Consider the following 14927-nt stretch of genomic DNA (forward strand, 5'->3'; position numbering starts at 1 on the left):
TCACAAAAACACGCATATCCAAGTTCAGCAAGTGATAGAGAGTGAAATTAAATATTAGCCTTAATTTCAAGAGGAATGGAATATAAACTAAGGAGGTTTTGCAAAAACTAAGGCGGTTTTGCTGAAACTATACAGAGCACTGTTTGGATCACATATGGGATATTGTAAATAGATGCAGGAATAGTGTGGACGTGATGGGCTGAAGTGCCTTTTGCTGCATTGTGGACTCTGTGACTCTATCTATGGAAAGATATACTGACACTGGAGGCAGTCCAGGCAAGTTTCAGTACATTGATACCAGGTAGGAGGTCAAGCGCGCGGGAAGCTGTCTTATGGGGAAAGGTTCAATCAATCAGTCTTGTAATCAATGGAATTTGGAAAAATGAGAGACAACCTGGTTGAAACATGCAAAATCTTTCAGGACTTGACAGGGTCAATGCAGAAAGATAGTTTTCCTTGTGGGCAAGTCTGGGGTCAAAGGACATAACCTCAGAATAAGGAGTCACACATTTAAGATGGAGATAAGCAGGAATTTCTTGTCTCGAAGGGTACTGACTCTGTGGGATTCTTTACCACAGGGACCTGCTGAGGTGGTTAAGTATATTTAATGTTCAGATGAACGGATTTTTAATTAGTAAAAAGGCAGAAAAATGCACTTGATGATTTTCAGATCAGCCGTGATGTCACTGAATAGTGGAGCAGACTTGATGGGCTGAATGATCTACTTCTGTTCCTATGTTTTATGGTTTTATAGTGCTCTCAGATATAACACTGCAAGCAACAATTTTCATTACATATTGTTATGATGGCTTACTTTAGGTTGTCGACTGAAATTAATAATTGAACTAATGCAAAGTCAGACACAATAATTTATAACATAAAACAATGTACAGTGTACTGCAAATTGTTTACAACACCGAAGAAACCATTTAGCCAAAGGTGTCATACATATATTCACTCTACTCAAGAAATTCCTCCAAGCACAACTTCTCAAAGTTTACCAACAAATGAGTCAAGTACTTTCCTCCTCACCTACTGGTACAGCTTCCTACTAAATGTTTAAATATCTTAACTATCCCATGTGCTAGAAAGAATCACTTTCTATTTGTAATTTGGAAGAAAACAACTTTGCAGTTTTTTTATTGTTAGGGCTGCCTTTTCATAATACATTTTAATCCTGAATTCTAATCCTCTAATTTATGGCATCAAAAACAGCTATCATGTCTTTTGTCAGAGTTCCAGCCTGGTGCATATTTCCTGTAAGGTATGATAAGCGTGGTATCAGACTATTTAAATGTAATACCATTGTCAGTACTTCTTTGAGTTATGTTTCTTTGAGTTATGTATAGTAGTGTGGCTAGTCCTTTGGGTTGTGGCATGTCCTCATTCCGTTGTCACAAGGACTAGCCACACTACCATACATCAAGAGCATTTCCGAACTGACAACCAGACTACTGCGACCACTAGGACTCATAACAGCACACAAACCAACAGCCACTCTCAGACAACAACTCACCAGGACGAAGGACCCGATATCCAGCATGAGCAAAGGAAATGTAGTGTACAAAATCCCATGCAAGGACTGCACAAAACACTACATAGGACAAACAGGAAGACAGCTAATGATCCACATCCATGAACACCAACTAGCCACGAAACGACATAACCAGCTATCCTTAGTAGCCACACACTCAGATGACAAGCAACATGAATTCGACTGTGACAACACTATTATTATAGGACAAGCCAAACAGAAAACAGCCAGGGAATTCCTAGAGGCATGGCATGCATCCACAGATTCAATCAATAAGCACATCGACCTGGACCCAATATACCGGCCACTGCAGCGGACAGCTAGAACTGACAACCGGAAGCAGCAGATACAAATCACTATAAATCCCGGAGGAAACATCACAGAAGCGCTTCACAGGAGGGTCCCAAGCACTGAGGCTGTCACCTAGACAGGGGACGAAACGTCTGCAACTCAAATTCCCAGTTCGGTGAACAGAACCACAACAACGAGCACCTGAGCTACAAATCTTCTCACAAACTTTGAATTATAGGAACTAGCCTTAAACCTGTTTGATTCAGTCAACATGATTTCAACAAACAGCTGAAGGCACTAGAAAATTACAAGGGCGATGGGCCCTCATGATACTCCAGAATTAATACTGAAAGTTCCCGTCTTGAAATTGGCACAACATTCTCAAGCTGTTCCAGTACAGCTGTAGTTCTTGTTTCTACACAGCAATGGAGAAAATTGTTAAATATGTCCTGGACACAAACACAGAATAAATCCAATTCAACCAATTCATGCCACATGTGTTGGTCAAAAATCCTTAGGTGCCGTTCAGAAGGTGATGGTGAGCTGGCTTTTTGAATAGCAACAGTCCACCTTAAGGAGGGAATTCAGGGATTTTGACCCAGTGACAGTAAAGGAACAGCAATATATTTCCAAATCAGAAAGGCGAGTGGCTTGAAGGGAAACTTGCAAGTGGTAGCGTTCCCATGTTTCTTGTGCTGTTTTCCTTCTAGATAAAAGTTGTCATGCGTTTGGAAGATGCTGCCTAAGGACCTTTGGTAAATTTCTGCAGTGTATCTTGTAGAAAGTATATACACGATACCGTCACTTGGTGGTGGAGGGAGTGGATGCTTGAGGGTGTGGTGCCAATCAAGGAAGATGTGTTTCACTGGATGGTGTCGAGCTTTCTGAGTGCTGTTGGTGCTGCACCCATATAGGCATGTGTAGGAGCATTTTGTCACACACCAGATTTGTGTTCTGTAAGTAATAGCCAGGCTTTGGAGAGTCAGGAGGTGAGTTACTCACTCCATTATTGTGAAACTCTAACCTGCTCTTTTAGCCACTGTGTTTCGGGGTGGTAGTTAAATAGTCTTTTCTCGTAGACAATCATTTGTGCAGCACAAATGTTAACTGTCATTTGTCAGCCCAAGCCTGGATCGTGTGCAGATCCTGTTGCATTTGAACATGGCATAATAGATTTCCTACATTGTGCAGGTGTCTGCACTGACCCTTTGAAGAGCATCCCACTTGGACCCAGCACCCCCACCCTATTCCTTTAACTCTACATTTCCACCTAGCCTTCACATCCCTGGACACTACAGGGAAATTTAGCATGGCCAATTCACCTAACATGCACAACTTTGGACTGTGGTAGGAAAGCGGAGCACCTGGTAGAAACCCACACAGAGAACAAGCACACTCCACGCAGACAGCCACCCAAGACTGGAATCAAACTCAGGTTCCTGGTACCGTGAGTCCCTGAACCATTGCGCTGCCTCTAGTAGTGTTTCAGTTTCAGAAGAGTTGTGAATGGTACTGAATATTGTGCAATGGTTGGCAAACTTCCCACTTCCGATCTTATGATGGAGGAGAGGTCATTTATGAACCCCAGCTGAAGGTGGTTGGGCCTAGGACACTACCCTGAGGAAATCCTGCAGATATGTCCTGGGGCTGAGATGACTGACCTTCAACAACCATAACCATCTTTGTATGTGCCTAGGCTGACTCCAACCAGCAGAGAGTTCTTCCCAATACCTATTGGTTCCAGATTTGCTCGGGATTCTTGACACCACACTCAGTTACATGGGGCCTTGTTGTCAACAGCTGTCACTCTCATGTCATTCTAATCATCAATTGATAATTAATAGTCTTTCACTATTTCTTCATTACTTTGTTGGCTGAGGATTCCATTATCTATTCTAGAGTTGATATCACTTTTATTACTCTATCGGTAAGCACATTCTCTGATGTTTGTTCTCTCTTCCTCTCTCCAGTTTAATAATATCCTACCTCGAGCAATGTAACCAAAACTGAACACAATACTTCAAGTGCAGCCTCACTGACATCCTGTACAACTGCAACATAACTTCCCAACTTCTATATTAAATGCCCTGACTAATGAAAGCTAGTGTGCCAAAAGCCTTTTTCACTGTCCTGTTTACCTGTGACTGTACTTTCAGAGAACCACGCACGTGAACTGTAAGATCCCTCTGTTCCCCTATGCTCCTTAAGGCCTACCACGAAACTCCTACCTTGATTTTACTTTCCAAAATGCAAGACATCACACTTATCGATATTAAACTCCATTTGCCATTTCTCATCCCACTTCCCCATTGATCAAGTTTCTATCTATTTCTATACAGAGGAACCTTGATTATCCGAAGGACACGGATGGGGAGTATTTCATTCAGTTAATCGAATTCCGGATAATCAAATGCCGAATTATATAGTTTAGCCAAGCATCGGAACCTTGTGTTCTTGTCAGATAGTCCTATATTCAGATAATCAAATGCCAGATAATTGAGGTTCCTTTGCACGTCTCTACGTCTGTCTCTCTCTGTGAATCGTTTCCTGTCTTCTCTATATGTCAATTCCTATTTCGAATTCTCTCTGCCTCTCCCTCTCTCTGTCATATTCATTATTTGCCATATTCTTTCCCAGTTTCTTTGTCACTCTTGCTTAGTCGTGATGTCTAAATCTCTTTTTGCCCGTCCCTGTCTTTGTCTTTCTGATTACTTCATGATCTTGAACTCTCTACTGCTCTCTCTCCTCTGCTGGTCATTCTTGTGTTCTTTCTCTGTGCCTTTCTCCCTTGGTCTCTGTCTTACTATCTCCCTATTATTATCTCTTTCTATTTCTCAATCTCCGTCTCTGTCCCTTTGACTCTCTGTCTCTGCCTCTCTGTCCATCTCTGTGTGGCTCTTTCTCACGATATTCAGCTGGTCCTCTATCTCACACTCTCTTGCTGTAATTCTCTTTATCTGTCATTCTCTCTGTCTGTCTATCTCTTTCTTGCTTTCTTTACCCCTCTATTTCTATATCTCTCTGTTTCTGCCTGTGTCTTTTTGTCTCAATCTGTGTCTCTCATCCCATGTGTCATTCTCTCAATTTCTCAATCTGTCATTTCTCGGTTGGTCTCCCCGTGAAGCTCTCTCTGTTTCTTACTATCTCTCTCTCTATCTCTATCAACTGTTCTAACAGTATTACTGTTTTTCTCTCTCTATCTCTATCAGTCTCTCTAACAATATTCCTGTTTTTCTCTCTCTCTGTCAGTCTTTCTGACATTGTCTCTGTTTCTCTGTCTGTCTCCCTCTCTCTCTCTCACTTTTATTTTGTTTCTTTGTGTCACTCCATTTCTCCTTCTGTGTCTCCACATTTTCTCTCTCGCCTTGCACTCCCTGACCCTGAACCTCTCACTGTATCAATGTCTATCTGTTGGTCCCTCTGATTGTCTCTCTGTCACTATCATTGCATCTCTATATCTGTTTGCCACTCTGTCTGTATCTCTCTGTCCATCTTTGTCGGCATAAATCTCTGTCCCTGCCTCTATCTGCGTCAATTGTTATTTCTGTATTTCTTTCTTTCAGTCTCCCTGTAATTCTCTTTCTACCTTTCTCTGTCCATCTATGTCGCTTTCCAGGGCTCTCTTTGTATTTCTGTCTGTGTGTCTCTCTCTGCCTAGAGTTAGAAATCATTCTGTTTCTAACCCCCTCTGCATTGTTCAGTACTCCTCTATTTTTGCCCTCACTGGATCTCTCACCCCTTGAGAGTCTCTCTCTGCCTCTCAATCTCTATTTCTGTCTGTTTCTTTGTAACTCTGCTTTGTTTATCACTTTGTTGTTCTGTTTCTGTCTCTCCCAATCTCTCTCTGGAGCTAGCTTACATTCTCGAATCTTGCTCCTCTTCTCTTAGTGTTGTTGTCTTTTGTGTCTGTCTCCTTGATTCTGTCTCTCCACCTGTGTAGCTCTCTGTCTTTCCCTATTACTCACTTTCTCTGTCGTTTATTCTCTCCCTCTATTCCACTGTGTTTGTCCCTTGTGTTCTGTGCCTCCATTGCACTCTTTGTTGATTTGTGACTCTGCCTCTTTGTTTCTTTGCCATGTGCTCTGTGCCTCTCAGCTCATGCACTGTCTCTTATTAACTTCATTAAACTCCATCAAAACAACTGTAAGTTCAAGCCCTGAAACTTCTCAAAAATAAGCAATGAGAACCTTCCATATTACATTTTTACAGCATGACTCAAGGATTAAGTTTCAAACTGATGTGGGGCCAACACAAAGTCAATGTCTGTTTCTGCTGAATAAATTGCATCATTGAATATTTCTGTTGAAATGCATTCTGTTTCTTCACAGATATCAGTGTGAATGACTTCTGAACTTGCAGAGGTTGTCAGCTCAGCTTTCAATTTGTCAACATTCTCATGTCTATTCAACTTTTATGCCTTTCTTCAATTAGATTTCGAAAATGATTCCACAATATTAATGTTCATGAGAAACTTGCAATAAAATCCAATTATGTTATCTTCTCACAATTTTCCATTTAGTCTGAGACATGAGAAAATCTAAAACAAGTTTCCCACTCTTTGGATGCTACTTGGCATTGCCCCACTATGAGATCCCAGTAAGTCACTTTTCCTTTGGAAAATTCCCTTTTGGCTATATTTATAGCCAAATCAGCTTTGTAATTGATCAGTCTGGTCAAGTGGTTGCAAATATTTTTTCCAGGTTGTTTGATCACAACAAGTTGCCAATGTAAACTATACTGTTAAACTGTCGCTGAGAGACTTTGTCCATTAATTGTTGCAACATATTGGAACATTTCTGATCCTAGGTGGCATGATTTTTAATCCAATATTGCAAATGCTGATACTTCTCTCTTTGTACCAGGTCATGGAACTTGCCAATATCCTTTAAATAATTCAATTTTGATGAAGAATTGTTCATGTTAAATTCTTTCAATTCAGTCTTCCAAATTTGGTATATGTTATGAGTTAGCTTTCTCTTTACTGCATTGCCATTGCGATAATTCAGAATCTTTCCAGCCAATCTGACATCTGCATCATCACAATACATGAGCTCCAGCTTCTATGACTGGCTCAGTCATGTCATTGTTGATTAGGAACATAATCTATTCTCTTGTCTGGGCTGAATTTCTTGGGATTCATACTGAAAGGATGTTGCTTTAAATGTAACATACCCCTTAAATCAGGTTCTTGGTAAAATATATGCGTGTTTCCTGACCTATTCATATAACTCAATTTCTAAGCCTGTACGAGCCTTTGTAATTCATTCTGTTAGTGATCCCAAGGAGATAATATCATGTTACCAGATTTTTGGTGATCATTGATATTATCCAGTTTAATTGCTGGTGGATAAAGTTGTGCATTTGCAATTTTGACTCATTCTCCAATGCCACGGTAGTTTCATTTCATGCCTCTCAATCGAAACATTTATATCCTGACAATCCCCTTCCCATGATATCACTTTAATACATTGATATTTGCTGTCTTGTCTGTCATAGTCTCTATATTATTAACATCATCCAGCTCCTTTTTGATGTGTAAGATCCAATGAACCTTACTCTCAATAATTTCTCAGAGAGAAGAAACAATACTAACAATTTGTGTCTTGCAACAAAACTTCACATTTTGACATAATTAACTGCCAAAGAGATCTTTGAGCACTCTTCAAAAACTTTTTCTTTAATTCAAGTGCTTTTGCACTCTCTGAAACTTCAAACATAGCCTGGAAATGTAAATGCTTCACTTTTATTAAAGAAATATACAATAACACTCAGGTATTTAGTATGATGGGATTTCTGAGGAGGCTGTTTATTTTAATCCCCTCAATTCAGTATCAGCTTTTTGCATTTCTGTTACTGAAGTTAGAATAAACATGGCAACCTTTAAACAATTTATTTTAGTTTTCGACAGTTGTGCTGGACAAGTGAATTTCCTAATCAGTGGTTTATTTCAAAGATTCTTGTCTAATTTTGCGGGCCTCTGACCTAGTTGAAATCCAAGATATACCTCCTGTAATGTCTTATTTGTGAAGATGGTGGCAGTGGAGTAGGCAGTGTCCAGGCTCCTGTGCCTGGGCTTGTCCTTTTCAGCCACTTATTTTCTTTATCTTTTTCCTTTTTGCCTTTTTCTTTTCTCAGTTTTATTTAGTTTTCACTCAAATGTACTTGATGAAGATAGCTCAAACATACTTGATGAAGAGAGCTGTTAAGTAGGAAGGCGGCTTCAATGGTGTCTGGAGTGGTGGCAGCATCTTCAGAGGCAGTGTGGCTACACAGTCAGTCGGCCTGTGAAGTCTGGAGCTGGACACTTGTTTCTGCATGTAGTGGGTCCCTGGTGGTGCCATGGTATGGGTTGGTGCAGCCTGGAGTGGGACTTTGGAGATTGCTTGGAATGGGCTGAGAAGCTTGGGGCGGGACTCTGGTGGGCGCATGGCAGGGGCTTGGAAGTCTGGAGCAGGATTGCAACAGCAGTATGGTGTAGACTGTGAAATCCAGAGTGGCAGCAACATAAAGTGGGCTGTGAAGCCCTGAGTGGGACTGTCGCAGTGCAGAAGGAAATGTTGGACTCAAAGTTATCTTTCTTTATTTTCATTTTCTTAAAGTTAATGAAATGGCACCTATGCATGGCGACAGTACACACTATTCACTGTATTTTATATTGAATGCACTTGACAATAAGTGATTCAATGACTAAACGCTATATTTTGCGAGACCACTGTTGAAAAGGTCACTATTTTTCAAAAAGCCAGGTAACTTTTTTCAGCTAATATTGTTTCCTTCCATAGGGATTTCATTCAAAAGTCAATAACAATGTCTCCAATTATTAAGTCATTCATTTCCATTCCAGCTTGAATGCGCGATTTATTCTTCAAACAGCTATTTGTTCTTAACTTCTTCAGTCTAAGTTTCTTTCTGTCCAATTCAGGTTACCCAATTGCACTACCCTTTTGTATTTTTAATTTTTTAAATGCCTTCTCTTTTTTCATTATATTTTATTTTTTCTACCTTTGCTTTACATTGCTCTCTGCTGTCTTCATTTTTTCCCCAACTCAAGCATTCTTCTTGCCCATTCTCTTTTACTTTCTATCTCCTGTCTTTCAATTGCTATTAGCTTTTCATTCTCTTCCATTTTAAACCTTTTCAATCACTTTCTGTCTTGCTTCTCTCAAACTCAAATCTTCTTTTCTTTAAAATAACTATTCTCATGGTGTTTTAGTTTTGGCCATGACATCTGAATTTTAGTTTTCCTCACTTGGAGACCAGTATAAGTGATAGCTGACTAGGAATTGGACCAAGATCCTTGAGAGGAGGTTTGTTAATTCTTCTGCAGTGGATCTCATTTGGACTGGAAAGTTGGTGGCAGTTCAGAGGGGAGGGAAGATGAGAATGAATTAAAAGATAATGCATGTAAAAGTAATAAAAAGCTAAAAAGATCAATTGATAAGTTTAACAAGGCTAAATGTTTTAACCAGTAATTTAAATATTTAATGAGAGAAGGCTGAGCAGTACCTCACTAGTTGAATGTAACCAACAAGTGCAATCAATGGAAACATTCCTTCAATGTGATTCTTGCAGATCAGGATGCGAAGAGTGACAACTCTTGGGCAGTAATTTTAAGGAAATGTAGCAATGTATAAGTATGAATTATATTGTTTAACATGTTAAACTGCTTAGAATGACATCAAAATATAACGCATTGACATTTCTAAATATATTATTTTAATTGAAATTGTTGGACAGGACATACTTATAGATGATTATGGTGTTGCCCGGGGAAATTTTCTATTGGCATGATTCTGAATTGACCAGTTTCTTGATGAGTCTGTGCACTGATTAGATTAAATTAGTTTCAATACAATGTAGAAGCAGGCCCTTCGGCCCAACAAATCCACACCAACCCTGTGAAGAGTAACCCACCCAGACCCATTTCTCCCTGAATGATGCACCTAACACTATGGGCAATTTACGCAGACACGGGGAGAATGTGCAAACTCCACACAGACAAGTCAGCTCTTGCAATTTTCATTTAAGCCTCCTGATGGTGCTAAGGTGTACCGTGAGAGGTCAACTGTGTATGATCGCCTATGCCAATTTGGGCACATAGATTATTTTTTAAAAAATCATTCACGGGACCAGGTGGTCACTAACTCGGTCAGCATTTATTTCCCATCCCTAATTGCACAGAGGATATTTTAAAGTCAACCACATTGCTGCGGGTCTGGAGTCACATGTAGGCCAGACCAGGACAGGATGGCAGTTTCTTTCCCTAAAGGGTGTAAGTGAAGTGATTTATTCATTTGATGTGGAGTGGTCTATTCATTTTCATTACATTGTAGCAGTTTTCAACAAATGTGTGACGTCCGAGGCCATTTTAAAACACAGGTGTGAATCAAGCTTGTGACTGTGGACCTGTAGTCACATGTAGGCCAGAGCAGACAGACATGGCAGACTTTCTTCTGTCACATACACTCAATGAAGCAGATCAGTTTGTGCAATAATGAACAACTAATTAGATTAGTTTCTAATTCCAATTTCAAACAAAATGCTACACCATCTCCCATGCTGAGGTTCAAAGCTGGGCCACTTGCAAATTATTTAAGATCAGGATCACGAAGCCATAGCATTATGACACCACTTGCCTTGTCCAACCCAATATGATTTTAATAAGAAGTATCATCCACTTTACATTAGTAAGTAATGTACCACCATGCTAAATCTGAAAACTTAAACCTGCCAATCTTACTGTCCATCATATATCTCATCTTGTTTCCGTTGTCATATGTCTTCAAGGAATTCCATTGCATCACTAAAGGCTTCAGGGTGATATTGTAGTTGCAATACTGATGTGTGCTTTTATTTGTACAGGATTAATTGCATCTTTAGTGCTCTTCTTCACCATAGTGGGTGATAATTTAATCTCTTAAAGCTCCTTGAGTTAGCTTTTGCCTTTTCCTATCTGGAACCAATTCTGTCCTTGGACATATTACTGAGAGTCTTATCCTGTGCAACAACTTATCAGATTATATCCATTTGAGATATTTTTTCTCATGACAAACTCACAATTTCTTTACATGATGTGTGCCTCCATAAAACAACAGATGTATTCGTCTCCTTTTGTATTTATTACTAACAATTTGTCGTTAAAACTATATATTCGAGGTGCCTGGAGTAGCGCATGTGTTGAACTGGTTATAATTTTTGCCATCTACAGATTTACTTCATCTGGTTTAAAACTTACCATGATAACCAAAATCTTCCAAATAGATTATGAATTCAGGTAAAGAGCTGCATAACCATGTGCATACTTTGTCGCCTTCACCTTCATAATGTGCTCGCCTTTATGATGAGTATTAATGCAAGTTTTGTTTTTAAACTAATATGAACGTGAAGTGAAGGATGTGGACTTAGCGCTTCAATGAACCACGCATATCGTCATGGGTACTCACAGGATAATAAAACCGATGATTTCCATATTATGCTTTGTTCAGAAAATCCATTGTGATTGCTCTTCAAAATTGGATTCGTGACTATCATTGACAATTTCCTTCAGTGTGACTTATTGCAATGCGTGTTCTTCCTGCTCATGTTGTTACTAGATTAAACAATAACGCTTGATTGTTATTTTCTTTCCCCAAAAAATACAACAGCCTTCAGTTAAAAATGCACCTCATGATTATATCTCTTTTTTTGGTTGTAGGTAGTTTTACACTTTCTTAAATTTTTTAACTTGTTTTTTCCTGATGGCATTTATTTTCAGCAGAACGGACAACCTTAAGGCAGAAGCTTCTCATTCAGCAAAATAAAGCTTCCACAGCTGTTCCGATAGCGTTGCATGCATCTTCAAGAACGATCATTCGTCCGATATGATAGGTAAAAACAAGGACTGCAGATGCTGGAAACCAGAGTCTAGATTAGAGTGGTGCTGGAAACGCACAGCTGATCAGGCAGCATCCGAGGAACAGGAAAACCAACGTTTCAGGCAAAAGCCCTTAATCAGGAATAGAAGCCGATGTGATAATTATCCGATGGGTATGGTTGTGGCAGCAGATGCTATGTGTCTGTGATATGAACCATTCATTAGAATTTGATTTTTTAAAATCTCCTCGGCAGTTTATCTTGGAGCAGCAAATGAAGGGACTCCAATCAATGATCGCAAGACTTGATACCTCATGTGAAGTTAAATCTTTATTATAAGTGTCATCTGTTTGTCTATCAATTCTCTGGCTATCTGGATTTAAAACTATACAACGCACCAATGCACAGGGACTTTATGAAGTATTCAGCTTATTAACCGAGATGCAACTTCGACACAGCAGTGTAGATTATACCTGCAGATTGTTGCATGTTTCACTCCTGACTCCAGCAATTACCATCTACATATTTTGCACCGAGGTGATGTAATCTTTTTCATGTCGAGCATCTAGTCATTGAAAATAGAACAGATATTCACAAACAAAAAAGTCAGTCTTCAAAAACAGAAAAAGAAATAAAGTTATCGATTTAAAGTTCTTCTGATGCGACGTTCACTAATAATTTAGAAAGAAAGAGGTGGTAGCAGAGTAACCATCAGTGCAATATGCGAGTGACAGTGCAAATAAATTATAGTTTTAATGTTTTGTTATCCACAATGTTCTTGGAGAATGCCTTATGCAATAGACAGATCCACTCCTTGTTTGAGGAGTGTGACTACTAAATTACGCATAAATATAAACATGCCCTCAAACCATGCTTTTGCCGTTTCGCATTTGTTGTTTTGGAAAAACAAATTATTCCATGAAATGTTTGGCATACGTTCCACATTACATGCCGAGTGTCATAGAATGGTAAATTCAGTAAAAAGGTAGCAAACGGTCAGACCACAACAATATAGAGACAGCATGGTCCTGTTAGCTTGAAGGGCAAGGCTGGTAGGTGAAGGGAATGCTGGATGACTAGAGAAATTGAGGTTCTGGTCAAGAAAAAGAAGAAAGGTCATATCAAGCAGAGACAGCAGGGATCACTGAATCCCTAGTGAGTATAAGTGCAGTGGGAGCAAACTTAAGGGGAAATATGATTAGATAGCCTACTTGATGGAAACAGGCCCTTCATCCCAACAAGTCCACACCAACCTTCTGAAGAGGAGTAATCCATACAGACCCCATTCCTCTACATTAACCCCCAACTAAAACTATGGGTAATTTAGCATGGCCAATTCACCTAACTGTGGAAGGAAACCCATGCAGACACAAAGAGAATGCATAAACTTCATACAGATAGTCGCCTGAGGCGGGAATTGAACCGGGTCCATAGCATGGTGATGCAGCAGTCCTAACCACTGAACCACCGTGCCGCCCTAAGGCAAAAAAAAAGTGAGCATGAGATAGCTTTGGCAAATAGGGTTAAGGAGAATCTAACTGGTTTCTACAAATCCATGAAGGTTAAAAGAGGGCAGGAATGTCGCCATGTTTGGAACCACAGGAGATGAATGAGATACCGACGAGTATTTTGCATCAGTGTTTACTGTGGAGTAGGATATAGAAGCAAGTGAACTTGGGAAATAAATAGCATATCCTGAAAAGAGTCCATAATACAGAAGATGTGCTGGACATCTTAAAATGCATGTAGGTGGCTACATCCCTGGGACCGGATCAGGTCTATCTGAGAACTTAGTCAAAAGAGGGGCAAGTGATTACTGGCGCCCTTGTTAAGACATTTCTATCATTGATAGCCACAGGTGAGGTGCCGGAAAACTGGACGTTGGCTAACATGGTGCCATTATTTTAGAAAGTTGGTAAGAAAAAGAAAGTTGGCAAGAATATCCTTCCTCTGAAAAAGTCCATACAATATTCTTCTGAAAATCTGAAATCTGCAGGTGGTACATCAATTCATTTGGTCTTCCCTGCAATCTAACTGTGGCCTTACTTTTCAGTTTTCTTCAACCTTTGATCCCATTCGCCTCACATGTGATGACACAGAGGTTGAATCTCTGTGTTAATTGAAACCAAACACCCAGAAAAGCTCACCTTATCTCATAAAATGTGTGTGAGTGAAAGAGAACTCCTAATTTTCACGACTTAAAGAAAAATAACAATTTATTTTTCTAACTATATTCGTATACACAAAACAAAAATGATTAACAGATCTAAACTTTTTTTGTTTCTTCACTAATCACTATCCGACTCTAATTGTAGAAAAATACTGCTCCAGTAACACAATTATTAAACATAACATTAATTTAATCCCAAGTCCACACAGTCTCTCGTGCTGTCTTCTTTTTGGTCTTCTGGTTCTCCTGTCTTCTCTCTGGGTCTTCTTTCCTTTTACTATGATTATTCTCACAGGAAAAAGTACCTTTAGATAGATAGTGCCTTCTGAAATTTCCTTGCGAGCAAAATGTGTATTTCCTCTGGTGGTCTTTGCTCTTCAGCTCTACAGCAGTTGCCCTGATCAATTTTCAAAATGCCGATGATCTTTATACCCTCAATACCATTCTGTGTCATTTGTCCACTGTTGTCAATACAATAAATTCAAACTCAACTGGGTTTTATTATCCTGGACATAATTTAAGTTAATTAGTTAAATTTGAATTGTTGTCAAAACTGCAACCAACATGCAGGTATCCATTTAACAGCATGTATCTATTTTGGAATAGCCTGTCTCTTAGCTGTTATATTCTCGCAGTGTAGCTGTACTTTAACTTTACTTTACAATTCAGAAAACACTTTTTATCTTAAAGTGAATATGCACACTTTTGACTTTGTAACAAGTGCTGCATCCAGCCGCCTCTTGAATACATCCAATGTTGTTGCATCAACTACTTCCTATGGTAATGAATTCCACATACACATCACTGTTTGAGTTAAGAAATGTCTTCTCATCTCCATTCTAAATGGTCCACTCCGAATCTTCAGAGTGTGACACCAGGTCCTGGATACACCCATCATCAGAATCATCCTCCTTGTCTTTTCATGTTAGGACTTTATAAATGTCAATGAAATCCCCGGTCATTCATCTGCACTCCAGGGAAAACAATCCTCACTTAGTCAATCTCTCCTCTTCCATTCGTCCTGCCATCCCTGGAATCAGCCTGGTAGTCCTTCAGTGGTCTTCCTCAAGAGCACGAGCA

The sequence above is a fragment of the Chiloscyllium plagiosum genome, unplaced genomic scaffold (assembly GCF_037043375.1).
Source record: "Chiloscyllium plagiosum isolate Xiang-an unplaced genomic scaffold, Cpla_swu_hap1 HiC_scaffold_17, whole genome shotgun sequence".
Classification (NCBI taxonomy): Eukaryota; Metazoa; Chordata; class Chondrichthyes; order Orectolobiformes; family Hemiscylliidae; genus Chiloscyllium; species Chiloscyllium plagiosum.